Here is a 17,836-nt window from a genome sequence, read left to right on the forward strand (position 1 = left end):
GCATTCTACGGACATCTCCAGGAATGCATGGATCATGCTATCCTAAACAAAACCAAGACCCAATCATCCAAAGGCAGGCATCCGGTCTGGTGGACCCCTGCCATAAATAAACTGTACAACAGAAGGAGGAAGCTACTACATGATAGAGCAAAATCCCTAATAGGGAAGGCATCTCTGATCAGTACTAGCAAAAAATTACGATCCCTCATAAAATCCTCCAAGGCCAGCTTCGAGAGAAAAATTGCACAGGATACCAAAGACAATCATAAGGCTTTTTTCAGTTATGTTAGAAACCTGGGATGCAACTCCCAGACTTGTTCTGAGTTGATTCTAAATGACAAAAATACACTGAACCTACAGACATCGCCAATATCCTGGCAGACAGGTTAAGTGCAAACTTCTCCACCCCCAAAAGAGCAAGTATCTATCCTGGCAGAGGGATGCCTCCCAAACATCTCAGATGCTCAGGTGAAGGCTGCCCTCTCCAAAGCAAAAAACACTGCTTCCATGGGACCAGATGGCGTCCCAGGTTGCGTCCTACATGAACTCCAAGAGGAACTAATCCCTCAAATAAAACAGCTATACAATCTCAGCCTCACTACAGGATATGTGCCCACAGAATGGCGTACAGCAACAGTGGTCCCACTCCACAAAGGTGGAGCCTCTACGGACCCTGGAAACTATCGCCCCATAAGCCTGACTAGCTTAGTCTGCAAGGCTATGGAGAGGATTATCATGGAGCTCATAAACAAAGACATTGGGGACCTACAGATACTAGATGCTACCCAGTTCGGCTTTGTCAAGGGCAGATCCTGCCTTCTGAACCTGGTTGACTTCTTTGAAACAGTCACCAAAGCCATAGATGAAGGGAAGTAGTCCACACAGCCTATCTGGACCTTGCAAAGGCATTTGACACAATACCCCACTCGGGTATCATAGATAAGCTATCCAGCTTAAATATAAACCCCTATGTCACAAGATGGGTCGCAAACTGGCTCAAAGACAGAACCCACAGAGTGAGAGTTGCTGGAGCCATGTCAGACTCGAAACCGGTCACAAGTGGCTTCCCACAGGGTTCTGTCCTGGGACCACTCTTGTTCGGTATATACTTTTCCGAGGTACAGGCAAACGTGGGAGGACTATGGCTCACCAAGTTCAGAGCGACTGCAAACTGGGTGCCATAATCAACTCTCCAGCTGACACAAACATCCTTCAAAAAGGTCTCACAGAGACAAATAACTGGTGCCAGCGCCATGGTTTAAAGCTAAATGCCAAAAAATGTATAGTCATACCCTTTGGCAAAACAATGTGCCCACAAATTACCACATAGGCGGAAACCCATTAAGTACAGAGAAAGTTATTAGGGACCTGGGGACCCAAGTTGATAGCAATCTCTCCTTTGAAAACCACATTGCCAAAGTGGTTAGAAAGACCTTCTACATAGCCCACCTCATCACGAAGAGTTTCACATCTAGATCAAGAGAGGTAATCGTGCCCCTTTATTCATCCCTCATCAGGCCCATCATAGAATACAATGCCCCTTTTGGGATGTACCTTACCCGACACCTGCAGCAATTAGAAAGACCCCAAAAGTATCTCACCAAGGGGATGAAGGGTCTCAAACAGATGCCATATGCTGCTCGGTTAAAAAAAACTCCAGCTCTACTCAGTTGAATAACGCCTACTCCGAGGCGATCTATGCCTGACATACAAAGCTATGTCAAATCCAGAATTAATGGACATGCTCCACCTCAGTAAATCTAAATCCCTTAGAGCCACACGCTCAAGGGACTTGACCCACAGCAATCCAGAGGCTCCCTTCACTCTGGAATAGAATTCCAATTCATGTGAGGCAGAGCACCTCACTGAATCTCTTCAAGAGGAATCTCGATAAGTGGATGGGGGATCGTAGGTTTGTCCCAGGGATTACTCCCGTGTCACTATTACACAGAGGCACAGTAAACTAAACCTTAAAAAGTGCACAGTATACTCAAATCAAGTGGTGGCGTAAGCCATACAGAATCGGGCTAGGCTTATAATAGTCCCAGGGCAGATAGCCTAGTATGAACCTATGAACCTATGTTAGTTATTGTTTGCAATGTTGGGATTACAAGCCATTTTGCTGTGTCATAACTTAGTTTGATAGTTTTTGCATTGTATTGGATTAGACACCATTTCTGTTGTTCTGTAACTTAGTTGATATTGGTTGCATTGTATGAGATTACATGCCATTTCCTGCTGTACATTAACCTGGGCTGAGGTTTCTAAAATGAAACAGGCAGCTTAGAAACCTGCATGTTACATCTTAGAGCATTGCTAAATTTATCTCTGCATCAGTTCTGATAACTGTTGAGCCTGTACTGTTTTTTTCTTTTCCCTTATCACTTCACATTTTTAGCGAATTATGTAATACATTTAAGTGTTTGGTAGAGAGCTGCTTAATGCATCTGAACTTACTAAAATAACATACTGCACTACTAGGAACGTCTGTTACATGTTCTCTAGTATTCCCTTTACCTTACGCCTGGGAAAGCATATTGGTAAATAAAAAGGTAATTTCCCTTACGTGAATCATTTAGCCTAACAACAGACCAATACTTGTTGCACTGGCTCCATAATTATCTCAAAGAAATCCTAAGTATTGTGTGCCGCATTATATATAGCTGTACCTGCGGAAACAGTTATATAGATGGATAGTGCTTTTTAGTCATGATAATCTGTCTATAGCCTAAACCTGTACCTTGCAATAGTTAACTATGTAGTTAATCAGTAAGCTGACAATTTTATGACGTTTCTTTTATATGCACACCTCAGATGATATCACTTTTCTGACTGTGCTACTCTCCAGCTAGCTATTTACTAACCCCCTCATTTTGTTTTTCTACTTTATCTTGTCACCTTCCTGTTCTAACCCACCCCTATCATCCTTCATTGTCTCCTCTCACCACTTCAGTACTTTACGCTCACCCACACCCGTCGTAATCAGCCCTCTGCCTTTATTTGTTTCAAGTCTCAGTGTCTAATTAATCAGACCTGCACTTCCAGCTTCTCCTGCAAGACTTTGGTCTTTCCCAAAATTATCACGCAGCTTTGTTTTTTCCAGAGTTGTGGGCTAATGCTAAACTCCAAGCATTTCACCTACTTTTACATGTAGTGTTGCTCTTTAGCTGAAGTCACTGTTTTTTTTGGATGCTCAGTTTTCACATCCCGGCTCTACCCGCTCCGTTCGTCCTATGGGCTCACTCTGCTCCTCTACCCTGCCCCCACTACCTGTAGATTTATACCTAGCCACAGCTCCACCCATATCAACTATCAATGAATCCTAAGTATCCCATTTCATCCTATACCTCACTTCCAGGGCATCCACCCATATTTCATCACTCGCCCAACCCACACATCAATCAAACTCTCTCCATTCCACACCCACAATGCCATATCTGCACACAGCTCATACATTATGCCACCCCCACACTCACAGCAAACACATCACTAACATCTTGAGCTCTTCATATCTCTACCACCATACTACTAATATCCCTTTACTCTCTCATCTCCATTGACACCCCACCACTACCTTTCACCCCCCTCCCTGGCAAACCTCATCTACTCCTAACCCCAGTTACTCACCATACTTTGCCATAGCTTCCACTCTCTTCAATACCACCTACACAGTCTACCATAGATTCAAGCTATCTGCGCTATCTAAAGCCACCACCTCCCTACCATCTACTAGACTCCACATTAAACTCTCCAAACTTCTATTACATCTAGTCCAACTAAGCCACTTTGGAGATATACACCCCAATCCAGGCCCCACCCTCCAAAACAATGTCCCACATAATGCCATCTCTTTTACTCCAGATCTACTTCAGGAAAGACACAAATCATCCCTTTTCCTTAACATTAACTCCAGGAGTATCACTAACAAAGTTCATAATCTACATGCCACCCTCTCCCTCTATTCACCAGACATTGTAATATTAACAGAAACCTGGCTAAAACCTAACATTGACAGTAATGAAATCACAGCACCAGGCTACAGCATACTATGTAAAGCCTGGCTAACTAAGAAAGGGGGGGAGGTGTAGCAATCCTATTCTAAAATCAAGTATCACTTGATCTAGTAGATTTAAAACTCCCTGATTTTGAAAACGCGGAAATAATACTTGCTAGACTTAAAATCAAGCCCAATAAAAGTATAGATATCCTTGGTGGATACATTCAACCAGGAAACAATATTCCAACACTAGAATGCATACTACACTGGGCATCTAACCCCCTTCCACAAGAAATAATCCTTGCAGGTGATTTCAACATTGACTGGGTAACATGATCCTCCTCTAATCCAACATCACAGATAAAGCATCTGGTCAACGATTCATATTGGACTGGACATTAGTAAACAACCCAACCCTAATGTCCCACTCAGGATGTCTCCTTGACAACCTAAGTGATCATCAGCCGACCTTTCTCATTTGTACTAAAACCCATCAAACCCACCAGACCACCTCCCATCAAATTAGAGACAAAAGTAATTTCAATTCCAATAACTTTATTTCCTCCCTCAAAAGCTGCAGCTGGGAAACTCTGACAGCTACCTCTTGATGAAGCAGTTAATTCCTTCAACTCCACCTTCTTAAACATCCTCAGCCATCACGCTCCACCAAGAACCATTAGAGTTAAATCTAACTACACTCCTTGGCTTAGTAAAGAATGTAGATCTCTTCTTAGGACATGGGATAAGGCCTGGGTACAATTTCACAAAAATAAATCCCACTTAACAAAGCAAACTTACCTGGAATTGCACAACAAAGCCAAAAAGATAGTGAAAAGGGATAAAACCAATTCCTACCCATAATATTCAAATAAAACACTCAAACAATCCACCAGAAAATCTGGTCTGCAGTCAATATCATACTACACCATGGTAAATCAGCTACTCCCACTCCATCAACACCCAGTAACACAGAAAATGTAGCAACCCAGTTTAATACCTACTTTACTGAGTCAATCCAAGCCCTTGCAACCTCTCAGCCCTACAATAATAACACTACTCCTGTCACAAACCAAAATACCACCCATACCCAAACCTCCACCAGCCTGTTTTAATTCCACCCAATCTCTGTTTACACAACCAAAAATCAATTAAAAAAAACTCAAACCAACTTCCCTAACAATTGACAACCTCTCTGCAGAATTCCTTCAAACTGCAGCAGAAGGAATTGCCTACCCTGTAACCAATTCTCATTAATAGATCTATCACGGAGAGCCTGGTCCCCACTATTTGGAACATTTCTTACATCATACCCCTACACAAAGGAGGTAAGTCCACTGAATTAACAGACTACTGCCCCATTGCTATCTTATCCCCCTGTCTAAAATTTTGAAAAGAGTCATTCACACCAAACTCATGGAACACCTTCAAAGAGTAAAACTGCTTACAGATACACAACACGGCTTCCACCACTCTCATAGCACTACCACAGTCCTGATGTCCTTTACCAACACAGTTAACCATCATCGAAATAACGGACTATACATGTCTGCTATTTTCCTAGACCTATCCAAGGCCTTCGATATGGTTAACCATCCAAAACTAATCAACATCCTCTCCTCTCTAAACCTCTCTACCTCTTCCATCTTCTGGTTCCAGAAATTACATTGCAGGATGTCAACAAGCCACCCTCTGTCAGCAACTACTATCGCACCTCCTTCCAGTTAGCATAGGAGTTCCCCAAGGTTCCATCCTGGGACCCCTAATTTTCTCTGTCTTTACCAGTCAACTCCATACCTCCACACCCCACACCACCATAGTCCAATATGCTGATGATTCAACCCTCTTATGCTCAGCCTCCTCTCTTCAAACTCTTGACAAATACACCCAGGAATTCTTCCTATTGGCTGAAAATTGGCTCACTAACTCCCACCTCATCCTCAACCCAAACCAAACAAACCTTCCCCTCTTTCAACCAGTCAAAACCCCCTTTTCCCCAAACAATACCTCCTCCCCACCCTTTAGGATCTTATCTAAAAACAATATCATCATTACCTCCTCAACCCACACAAAACTGCTAGGTGTAGAAACAGACAACAATCTGAAATGTGATATACATATTGCCCAAGCTATTAAAAAGGTCCACAAGAAACTCGTATAGGAATAATGGATTCCTTACCAAGAATGTCAAATCCACTATTGCCCGAACTTGCCTCCTATCTACTCTCTTATATGCTTCGTCAGTACGAACCAACCTCCATAAAAACGACTTTGCCAGACTTGAATCTTGCTACAATAAGATAGCCAGATTTGCAATTGGTGCTTCATAGAGATCCTATCACTGCATATCACTTAGACAACTAAACTGGCTTGAACTTCCACAATTAATGCGCTTTAATCAACTTACCTTCGCTCACAAAATCCTCCTTCACCCAGATAAAACTCCTGCTCTTCATAACCTCTTAGAATCATACAACTCCTCTAGACATCTCCACTCTTCCAACAAATCCCTCCTACAGGTCTCCAAACCAAACAACGCAGCCAGTGAATCACTGTTCTCACACTACATTTCCAAATTATGGAATAAACTCCCAACCTCTCTTACTACCAACTGCTCCATTCCACAATTAAAAAAGTTTCTCAAAACACACCTTTCAAATTCTTGGCTCTGTCCCTGCAACCCAACGTGATGTTTAATAATCCCTTCCTCAGTAGTGATAACCCACTTTTGTATGTCCTCCCTATGTCTTGAAACCGGAACTGGCTACTGCATTATATAAAAGCACATCTATCTCTCCAGTTACCTGTCTTCTACTATGTTCTTTCAACAGCTATTTGTTATCCGTGCTATTTAAGACATACTGGTTACAAATATACTACCACCTCTACATGTAATTATAGTCTTCACTCTCATTGCATCACTGTCTTCATACATTATTTGTACTACCTGCTATTGTATTACTGGTTTATTCCTTTGTATTAATTGTTTGTTGTTTGGCTTTTTCATCATGTACTGCTTTATGATTTAGGTAAATAAGGATTTTTTCTCCCTGGGCTTCTGTTGAAAAAGGACCTATGTCCAGTTAGACTTTCCCGGTAAACAAATGTAAAAATAAAAATAAGTAAATAAATAAATGTATTTGCTATCAGAATTTTGTCTACTTCTGGTTTGATTTCTATTCCCACTTGACACTGGGATGCTTCTACTAATCTTAGCAGAGATGTCATCTAAGACTTCCTCTCCTCATGTTTTAAAACTTTCACTATATTTGGAATTGATGAGGTCAGCAGATATGTATACAGTCTCATGATTGTAAATATATACATGTAATTAATTTCGAGGAGGCACATGCCTCTTTCAAAATGAGAAATATATAACCTAGGTATTCACTGATTTTTATATATCATTTGATAAAGATGAAGCTTTTTTCTTGTTTTCCTGTACAAATAGGTTCATAGGACAATACTAGGCTATTGGCCCAGAGGCCCTTATAAGCCTAGCCAAGAATTTCACCCATGTTCCCACAATGTCAGCATCTGTTTTCCCTGTCCAGCAGGGACACAGGTGGGATCCTAGGGATATATTTTCTGTTTCCCATCCAGTTGTCCAGGTTTCTCTTAAAGAGGGCTAGTGAGGTACTCTGCTTAACATGGAGAGGTAGTCTATTCCACAGATGGGGGAGTCTTTGGGACACAAATCTATCACTGGAGAGAGGGGACAGGGCTTTTTAGCCTATCTGTATAGGATAGGTGTTTGAGACCTTGGATTTTCATTATGGATCTGATAAGGGGAGCAGGGATACAGAGTACAGGGATTCCTGGACCTCGCTCCTGGATGAAACTTTCCTGAGGTGGGCCATGAAAGCCTAGGCAGAGACAGCACACAGTGTGGCCAAAGGGTCAGGTCATCATCAACCTGGGCACAAGTCCCTCACGACAGATTGCATGCTTAGTACATTGTTATTATTGTGATAATTAGTGGGGACACCATTTTCCCCAAAGGGGATAATTATGCATTTCTTGGCATTCAGTTTGAGGCCATGCTTCTGGCACCAGTCATTAGTTTGGTTAAGGCCCTCTTGGAGGATATTCACATCACTAGGGAAATTTATGACAGCACCCAACTTGCAGCCATCTACAAACTTGGTCAGCCACAGACCACTGGTTTTGACTTGCACCTCAGAAAAGTATATCTCAAACAGTAGAGGCCCCAAGACCGATCCTTCGGGTACGCCACTTGTTACGGGTCAACTATTAGAGGTGGCTTCCCCTATTTTGACTAAGTGGATTTTATCAGTGAGCCATTTAGCTACCCATCTGGTAACATATGGGTTGATGCCTAGCTGGGAGAGTTTATCTATTATGTCTGAGTGGGGAATAGTATCAAAGGCTTTGGATAGGTCAAGGTAGGTGGTGTGCACCGTCTTGCCCTTATCCATGGCTTTGGTGACTGTTTCAAAGAAAGCGATCAAGTTTAACAGGCATGATCTCCCTTTGACAAAACCAAACTGTGTGGGATCAAGCATTTGGAGGTTGCCAATGTCCTTTATTATAAGGTCCATGATAATGCATTCCTTGGCCTTGCAGATCAGGCTAGTTAGGCTGATGGGCCTATAGTTGCTTGGTGGATGCTTCACCTTTGTGCAGAGGGATGACAGTGGCTGTACTCCATTCTTCTGGGATGAAGCCGGTGCTCAGGATTTGGTTGAATAGAGTGCCAAGTGGTGCTGAAAGCTCTTGCCTGAGTTCATGATAAAATAATGGTAACCACAAAGATGCTGCAGGGTGAAATGAAACTGAGACTAGCAATACAAACACCAGCAAACTACGACAGCTGTAAGATGGTAAAAGACAGCCAAAAAAAAAAACATTCACAGTAAGAAACTGTTTGCTGAATGTAAAAATACACAAAGGAACCAGAGCCAGATCCACTAATATAAAATCTTTTACTCAATCGATGTGCTTTCATCCTTATCTAAAGACTTCATCAGAGATCTTAAAACATTTTTATCTGCAAGTTAATGCATCATTCATCAAGAAAATATTTCAAACTTTTAAAGTGACATTTTGCTATAAACTAAAAACAAAAGCCTATATTTAATACATTAATATATTTGTGTCAAAGTGTAACAATTTGCAATCAGATATTGGCACAGTGGTTAAGGTACTCACCTGACAGACACAAGGTGCAGTGTGTGATTCTCACATGGGGTACAAACATACCTATGGCCAAAAATGTTAAACATTTTTAAATATTTTTAAATATTGACGATTAGTCTAACATAGTGTATCTATACTTCAGAACACTGTTAAGAGAAAGCATTTCATTCAAACCTAGCTTAATAGTAGCATTCAGTCTTATTTTCCATTTTAACTGTCTTTGTTCTAGTAACAATTCACCTTTGTCACCCCATTTTGAAGCATAAACTCTATCAATCACAAAAAATAAAAATTTATTGAAACCAGGGCATTCAAGTGTGTGTTTATAGAGAGTTGGTCAATTTAGATTTTTTGATCATTTCTATGTTCTTTTAACGTCCAAATCCTTTTGCCTACATAGAATGCAGGATATGCTGTACGTGTTGCAATGTAAACTACCATCTTAGAAACCCCTGGACATGGTATGGGTTTGTCAAAATCTTCGACTATCACATATGGCCCATCATTGATGACTCTACTGTATTTACAACTGACACACTTAAACATCTTTGAGTGTCTATGATGTTAGCCCTGACTACTGCTTTTTTCAAAAATATTTTTCAAATTGTCACCTTTTTTGTAGGTAATCTTAGGGTGTGCATCTAGTATTTGTTTGTAGTCCGCTGTAAAAACCATGCCCCAAGTATCAGAGTATAGCTCTAAATTTTGGTGCTTGATAGTTATAAATGATAGCCACTGTTCCATGTTTATCGTGGGTACTACCCTCTTTTACAATTTTGTTGTCAACAGTATTCTCAAGGGATGTTTTTGTTCTTAAAATAGGAGCAAATTTGTCAACCCTCTATGAGAATCTCATTTGCTACTGAATTCACCAAATAGATAGAATAACATCTCTCCAAGAACACATTATCTAATTTAAGTAGCTCAGTCTGAAATGTAGCATTGTCTGAAACCAGTCTAGAAAGATGGACCATTTGTCCTTTAATGATGCTTGTTTTCTGATAAAAAGAATGACTACTGTCATAATGTAATAATGAGATGGACTGTCTCCTTCCTGTAAATATTAGATATGTATTCACAGTTAGCATAATCTTTTGAGATAGTAAGGTCTAAATATTTAATAGAGTCCTTACTAATATTGATTGTCAACATCAAACAATTGGTCAAGTTGCTTAATTCTGCCAAAAACAAATCAAAGGTTGATGGTTCACCAGTCCACAAAATGATTATATCCTCAAGAAAATGATACAAGTGAGACACACTCTTAAAATGTGGAGAAGTGAATTGTGTCTGCAGTCAGGTAAGACTAAATTAGTGTAAGTAGGTGCACATCCAGCCCCCATTGCCACCCCTGTCAGCTGGTGGTGGTATTCGCCATCAAAGTGCACAAAGTTATTTTTCAGGATCATGGCCAAACATTCACGTTTACTAGTTTTTTTCCATGGGGGGTTTGGATTTGTCCTTTACTAGTATACTTTGAAAATGTTCCATACCAATGTCATGCGGAATGACTGAAAGTAAATTAATAAAGTCTATAGTAATGAACACCAAATGTTCATCAAAAGGTATAGCACTAAGTAGGTGTAACAGATTCCAAGAGTCTTGAATGATGTGTGTTTCTTCATAGGTTCATACTAGGCTATCTGCACAAGCCTTTAGTATGGGGAACTATACCCATTATTTTGCTGTGCCTCTGTCGAGCAGTGACACTGATCCATTGGTCAAGATTTCTCTTGAACAAGGCCAGAAGTGCTCTGCCTCACATATACCGGGTTTTATTCCACAGCATAGGAGTCTTTGGGTGATGAATCTATCCCAGGTTTAAGTCTCCGCCCTTGTGGCTCTGATGGATCTAGATTTTTGAGGTGAAGCATATTCATCAAATTTGTATGTTAGGCAAAGGTCACCTTGAGCAGCATGTGTTTACTGAATAGAGCTGGAGTTGATGTTTGAGACCCTTTATCCTTTGTGGCCTCTCCAGCTGCTGCAAGTGTCGGGTCAGATACATTCTGAATGGGGCATTGTACTCAATCATTGGTCTGATGAGTGATGAGTATAGGGAGACTATGACCTCCCTACAAGAGCTTTACAGTAAAAATCCACAAACATAGTTAATGGTTCTGTTTTGGATTTGCTTGCAGAAACAGTTGGTCTAAGTGGGGGGGGGGGTGTTAATATTTCTGTGGATCTTCAGTATTCCAAATATAGCAGGAATCACTGTTTTTTCCACTTTAACAAACTCAAAAACTTCATTAGTCATGAACCCTTGGGACATCAAATCCTGCAGATAAAGCTCTATTTTTGCATAAGCCATGTTTGTCATTTCTTGACATTTGAACGTATGCAGTCGTGTCACTGAGTACATCCCACATTTTACTTGTATACATAATGTAGTCCATGACCACAGCCCCCCACCCTTGTCGGGTTTCATGACTCTTAAGTTGCTGTTGTCCTTAATCTGCTATAATGGTTCTCTCTCAGCTTTTGATAAATAGTCGACAGGTTTTTTAGCTTGTTTCAATAACAATCTAAAGGTCCGTTCGCGTACTTTTTTTGAAAACTGTAACCAAAGGATAGCTGAGTGGGATGAAAGTACTTTTCCTTTTTAAAGAACCCTTTCAAAGGGGTGGCTTGAAATTACCAAAAAACTTTGTAAGGTTGAACTATCTAATGTACAGTTTGAACTGAATAAGAAGGTGAACAATGTCCTGCTTAAAAGAAGGAATACATTTAAAACCCTTTTTAAATAAAGACACATACTTGATTTGAGGTGACAAATGACTGTAGTTAAAACCATCATTTTCTACAATTTTAAAAAGTGTGTCATGTTTGGCAACAGATAAATCAGAAAACAATAACATTATAACAACACCACTATAACATTGATACCCACACCAACCTCCTTGGAGCAATCATAGGTGACCAATTTAAATCTGACCTCCATGTATATCACTGTATCAAGAAAACCCACCAAAAGCTTGGTCTTCTGTACAGAAATAAAAGATTCCTCACACCCAACTCCAGAATTTCACTAGCACAAGCTTACCTTCTCCCTCACCTATTGTACGGCTCACAAATGTTAACTAACCAACAGCCCTCTCTAGTCTCCAAACTCGAAACTACCTACAACAAAGTAACAAGGTTTGCAGCTAATCTGCCCTTAATATCACACCACTGTCACGCTCTCAACACTCTCAGCTGGCTTGAGTTTCCCAATCATCTCTTATTTACACAACTTCTCATCATCCATTTTATCCTGAAGAAGCCCTCCTTCTGCCCTAACCTATCCTCTCTTGTTTCCCTCTACAACCACCCTCGATCCATCTGAAACTCTAATCAATGTCTCTTACAGATTCACAAGCCTAGAAAATCTATTGGACAGAATCTCTATAGCTACCTTCCCGCTCTGTCATGGAACAAGCTCCCTCTGACCCTCAGAAACATTTCCCATGTCCAGGAATTCAAGAAAACTCTTAAATGACCTAAACAGCACCTGGTCTTGTGTCTGCAATCATCCCACCCGATCCCCCTCTCTCTCCCACATTCTTTCCTGTCCTTACTCTCCTTCCATATTCCTCCCTTCCCCTTACCTCTCTAACACTAACCACCTAACAAATTAACAGTCACCTACTTCTAATCATTGTCTTCACTTCCTAACTTCTGATAACATGATGCCCGATATCCCACCTGCAACTACCTCATAATTAAACACACACACAGCATTTGAAAAGCACAGCGCTCCATGGACCTTCCTTATGGTATTTTCGTTTTGCTAACGTATTGTCACTACCCGCCTCAGGATAAATCTCTTATACTAAATGTATTTCTTACTGATTTTTTAACTTGTACCGAAAATAACAGCTTCTTATTTACTCTATTGTATATTTTTGCCCTCTACTGCAATCCTCTAATTTTTGTTGTATTGTTATTGTATATTAAGTCAATTTCTGTAATTGTTGCTTAATTTAATGTACTATGGAGCTTTTCTCCCCGGGCCGCCGCTGAAAAAGGATATCAGCCCAGTTGGCCTTTCCCGGTTAACAAATGTCAAATAAATAATAAATAAATAAAACATTCCATTCTGGTTCCTCCTCCTTCCTTGTTCTTTTCAACAATTTGGGGGTTTGGGGGTATTCTTCTGCTGCATCCTTGGGGATGGACTCACTTGTCCATGCTGGAAGGATTGTCTCTAGCCATTGAATAAAAAAACATAATTCTGTATATTATCAGAAATTCCTGCCACATGCATAGTGAAGGGACTAGAAACTGATTAATGTCTGTTGTCCTGCCCTATATCGTTATAGGACTTAAGAACTTTAATAGCAGTGTATTCCCTTGTGTTTGGGGAATGCTCCTTTCTCATCATATTCCTGCTTGTCCCTAAGGATCTTTTCCTGCTTTCAAGTCTTATTTTTCTTTACCAAGTTGTCCACCCTACTAAACACTTTAAAATATTCTTGTTTATATGTCTTGAAAGCTCATCCATTTCAATACTACTGTTAAGCTGTAAGAATTCTGATTCCAAGAATTGCATTTTACTTTCATTGTCAGAAATCAGCAGTTTCATTAATTCAGTGCCCATACAGTTAAATAGTTCAACAAGCTCATACTACACTAGGGAGTTGACTTTAAGGTCAACAGGGTATTTCCTGCAACGGAGCCCTCTAGGGACTCTTTTGGACTTAATACACTCACCTAAATAAATATTATCAGTCTGTCATTTCCTGTATTTAATCAAATGCAGCTCAAATAACTTAATGTGAGAAAGAACAGTACCTTTAGCTGAAGGCTCACATATCGTAAACTCAGGATGTATAAGCTGTGTTTTCATATCAAAAGTATTACCTTTTTCATTTGGTATTGCATGAATGGAAAGGTCCTGTGTAGAACAGCGTGGGTGTCTGTTCACTGCAGAATCCAAAAGTACATTTTCATCCCCATCGCAGGCTCCAGGAACATATTTTGAGAGCTGCTGGATCAAGATAATTAGATCCCTGGACCAAGAATTTATAATAAATCAAAATAGTAATAAACTACATGAAAAACAAATTCACCGAACTGAAGAACTGCTGTTAGAAAGCTGTGCCTCGTGGAACACAGGACTGGTGGGTGAAAGACTGGTAACCACAAAGATGTTGCAGGGTAAAATGGAACTGAGAACAGCAACAAAAACACCACCAAACTCCTCCAGAAACCAAGACAGCTGTAAGATTTATTTATTTATTTATTTGCATTTGTTTACTGGGAGGTCTACTGGGCCAGGGTGAACCCGTTTTCAGTAGTGGCCTAGAGAGAAAAGCTCCAAAAAACAAAACACGATAAAACTACAGAATCAAAATTCAGAACTCAAGCAGCGATGGTACAGAACACTACATTACAGAATAGGTGATGCAATAAAATAGATAATACTAGTTCTACAGATGTTATATTTTAAGTATGCAAGCCAAACAAGAATACAATTGATGACATGGGATAATAGCGAATGTGTGAATAGTACAGTATTGTAGTTTTGAAGTAGAGAGGGAAATATGGAGAGCAGCAGATTAAAGATAGTGAGAGTGAGGGACAGCCTTAGCACTATTACTATATAGGCATCAAGAATGAATAGAAGATATGGGAGGTAACTGATATAGTAGATTGTGTGGCTGGGAGGCACATGTTGGACTTAGTAAGTTGGAAGCACTGAATGTATATGTGAGGAGTCTGAGCCATAAGTGAGATGGGGAGGAAAAATAGGAAGGCTAGGTATATTGGATTTTTTTATAGTCAGTGTTGGTACATGTACATAGTCAATGGGAGAACGAGTGCTGTTTCAGCGAAGTGTTAAAGCACTCAGGGTTGCTAGTAGACCTAATTGAAGGAGGGCGATGGTAAAAAAGATGGTAAAAGGCAGCCAAAAACCATTCACACTAAAACTGTTTGCTGAATGTAAAAATACACAAAGGAACCAGAGCCAAGTCCACTAATATAAAATCATTTAATCAATCTAATCACTTCTGTCCTTGTCTAAACACTTCATCAGCAATATTAAAACACTTAAACTGCAAGTCATTTTATATTTATATCTATATAAGAAAAGGAAGAAACCGACCACCAGGTAGCCAAGATTTAGAAACAAATTTAATATCAAATAAATCACTGTTAAGTATTTTCGTCTTACCAGAGTTTTTCAGAACCATGAATAAAATCAAGTTACATCACATTTAAAAAGTGTAGTACAAAGAACTTTCCCCCACCAAGCACCAATAAGAAATGGACTTAACTGAAAAGTCTGCCAAAAATTTAAAAGATATGACAAGGCAATATACACCAGTCACAAACAAGCAAAGACAGTTATATATTCGCTTTAAGACCTGGAAAATGTGTAGTATCAAGTCGGAGCTGCCAAAACATTTCTCTGTGAAGTAATCTATTCTGATGGTCATCTGAATAAATTGCAGAATCAACTTGTTCAAGCAGCATAAACTTGAATTTACAAACTAACATAAACTGAAGCGCACCTGTTTCTCATTACTGATGCTCACTATTCTAACAGACTGGACATCACATGTCTTTAGTCTGCTGATTAGCGCAGAACAGTCAGACAATAAGCTGCCATTTAGCTGCTTCTTGTGGTGCAGGATTTGAACCCTCAGCCTCCATTTGCCTGCTATATGACTCTTAGCATGTCACTTAATTTATTTATTTTTATTTATTTATTTTACATTTGTTGACTGGGTTAGTCCGACTGGATAGATGTCCATTTTCAGGGGAGGCCCGGGGAGAAAAGCTCCACATACCAAAAAAGAGACAGCACATACATCACTGAGTGATAATCTCAGGCATACATGTTTAGAAAAATATTGACAAAGAATATAGGCAGATATCAGTATACACAATGTGCAGACATTACATCTGATTGACAAAGACATATCAGAAAATGTGAACATAGAATACAATCAGATCTCATAATTCATGATGCTTAGACATTCAAATGCTATGAGACATAGATACCTGGCTAAACAGCAGGCTGGCTAGCAAGACATGTATTAGTGAAGTTGTTAGTCAGGTTTAGAACAAGAGCACAGCCAATGAGATGTGAGGAATTTTTTGAGTTCTCTTTTAAATAAGTGTAGTGAGGTTTCCTTGGTAATGGTAGTAGGGAGTAGATGAGTTGGCAAATATAGCATCGCCTGCAGAGTTGTTGGATATTTGAGTCAGTATCACTAGTTTATGAGCTGAGCGTAATGGCCTGGGGGCACTATGAGGGGTGAGAATATTTTTGAGGGCAGGGGTGTTATCAGGTTGATGGAGTATTTTATGTGCTACTATAAGCTGGTTGAACTGTAGAAGGGTAGGATACTCTAGCCATCCCAGTGCTTTGAGGTTCTGGCAATGGTGGGTCCTAAAAGCCATCCCAATAGCAAATCTGGCTATGTGATTGTAACATCCTGATAATTTGTTGAAATTGGTTTTGGATAGGTTGGTGAGAACAGGGGAGGCATACATAAGGGTAGAGAGGAGGTGTGATCTTGCAATAGCTACCCTAGCTAGGGGGGTGAGGAAGGGTTTGGCTCTGTACAGGGAGCCAAGTTTTTTGTTGATGGACTTAATAGTGTGATGACATGTTTATCAAATTTAAGGTTGTTGTATATTATTACTCCTTGAAGCTTTGTGTGGTCATCAGGGGAGATAATGGTGTCATTGCTAGATTTGATGTTGAAGGAAGGAGGAGAAATTCTATGGTTAGGGGAGAAACATAGTAGCTTGGTTTTGTCAGGCTTTAGAAGTAGGTGGCAATTAGCTAGCCATGTTTCTACTGTGCTGAAAGTGGTCTGGGTGAGGTTTAGAAGTTGTGTAGGAGAGGAAGCGGAACATAGCGTTGAGTCATCTGCATATTGGATGCAGGTGGTTCCTAGGATGGTGGTGTGCAGATCATTGATAGAGAAAAGAAGGGGACCTAGTATGGACCTTTGTGGGACACCTAGGGTTAGAGGAAGTTGGGATGACAGCTTGCTCTGCCATAAGACAGCCTGCTGTCTACCGTTTAGGTAGGAGTGAAACCATTGCATTGCATGTTGGTCTAAACTGATGGTTTGTAGGGTATTGAGCAGTAGCTGATGGTTGACCATATCAAAAGCTTTTGAGAGATCTAGAAAGAGTGCTGAAGATAGTTTGTTGTTCTACAATGAAGATTGGTGACATTAGAGAAAGATAGAAGAGCCGTGTTGGTACTGTGGAATGGCCTAAAGCCATGCTGAGAGTCAACGAGCTTTCCGTTTTGAATAAGAAAGTGCATGATTTGTTTGTGTATGCATCTTTCCATGATTTTAGCTAGTGGTGAAAGAATGGCTATAGGTCTAAAGTTAGATAATTCTGTGGAACTTCCTTCTTTATGGAGAAGTATAACGTGATATTTTCCATATTACTGGGATGGATCCTTCTGAGATGGATCTGTTGATCAGAATAGAAATGGGAAGTGCTATGGCATCAGCTGCTTTTTGAAGATATTCAGCTGGGAGGTGGTCGGCAGCTAGTGTAGTAGGTTTTAGCTTTTTAAGTAAGGTCCGGATCAGGTTGGTAGGTACGGTTTGAAAGGTAAAAGTGGGTTGGGTGCTGGATAGATCAGGTCTAGATGTGCCAGAGCTGGTGTTTGTGCCGATGGAGTGAGATGGGTAGCTAGAGACTGGATAGTTTCAGTAA

The sequence above is a fragment of the Protopterus annectens genome, chromosome 14.part0 (genome assembly GCF_019279795.1).
Source record: "Protopterus annectens isolate FY-2018-M chromosome 14.part0, PAN1.0, whole genome shotgun sequence".
NCBI classification, from domain to species: domain Eukaryota; kingdom Metazoa; phylum Chordata; order Ceratodontiformes; family Protopteridae; genus Protopterus; species Protopterus annectens.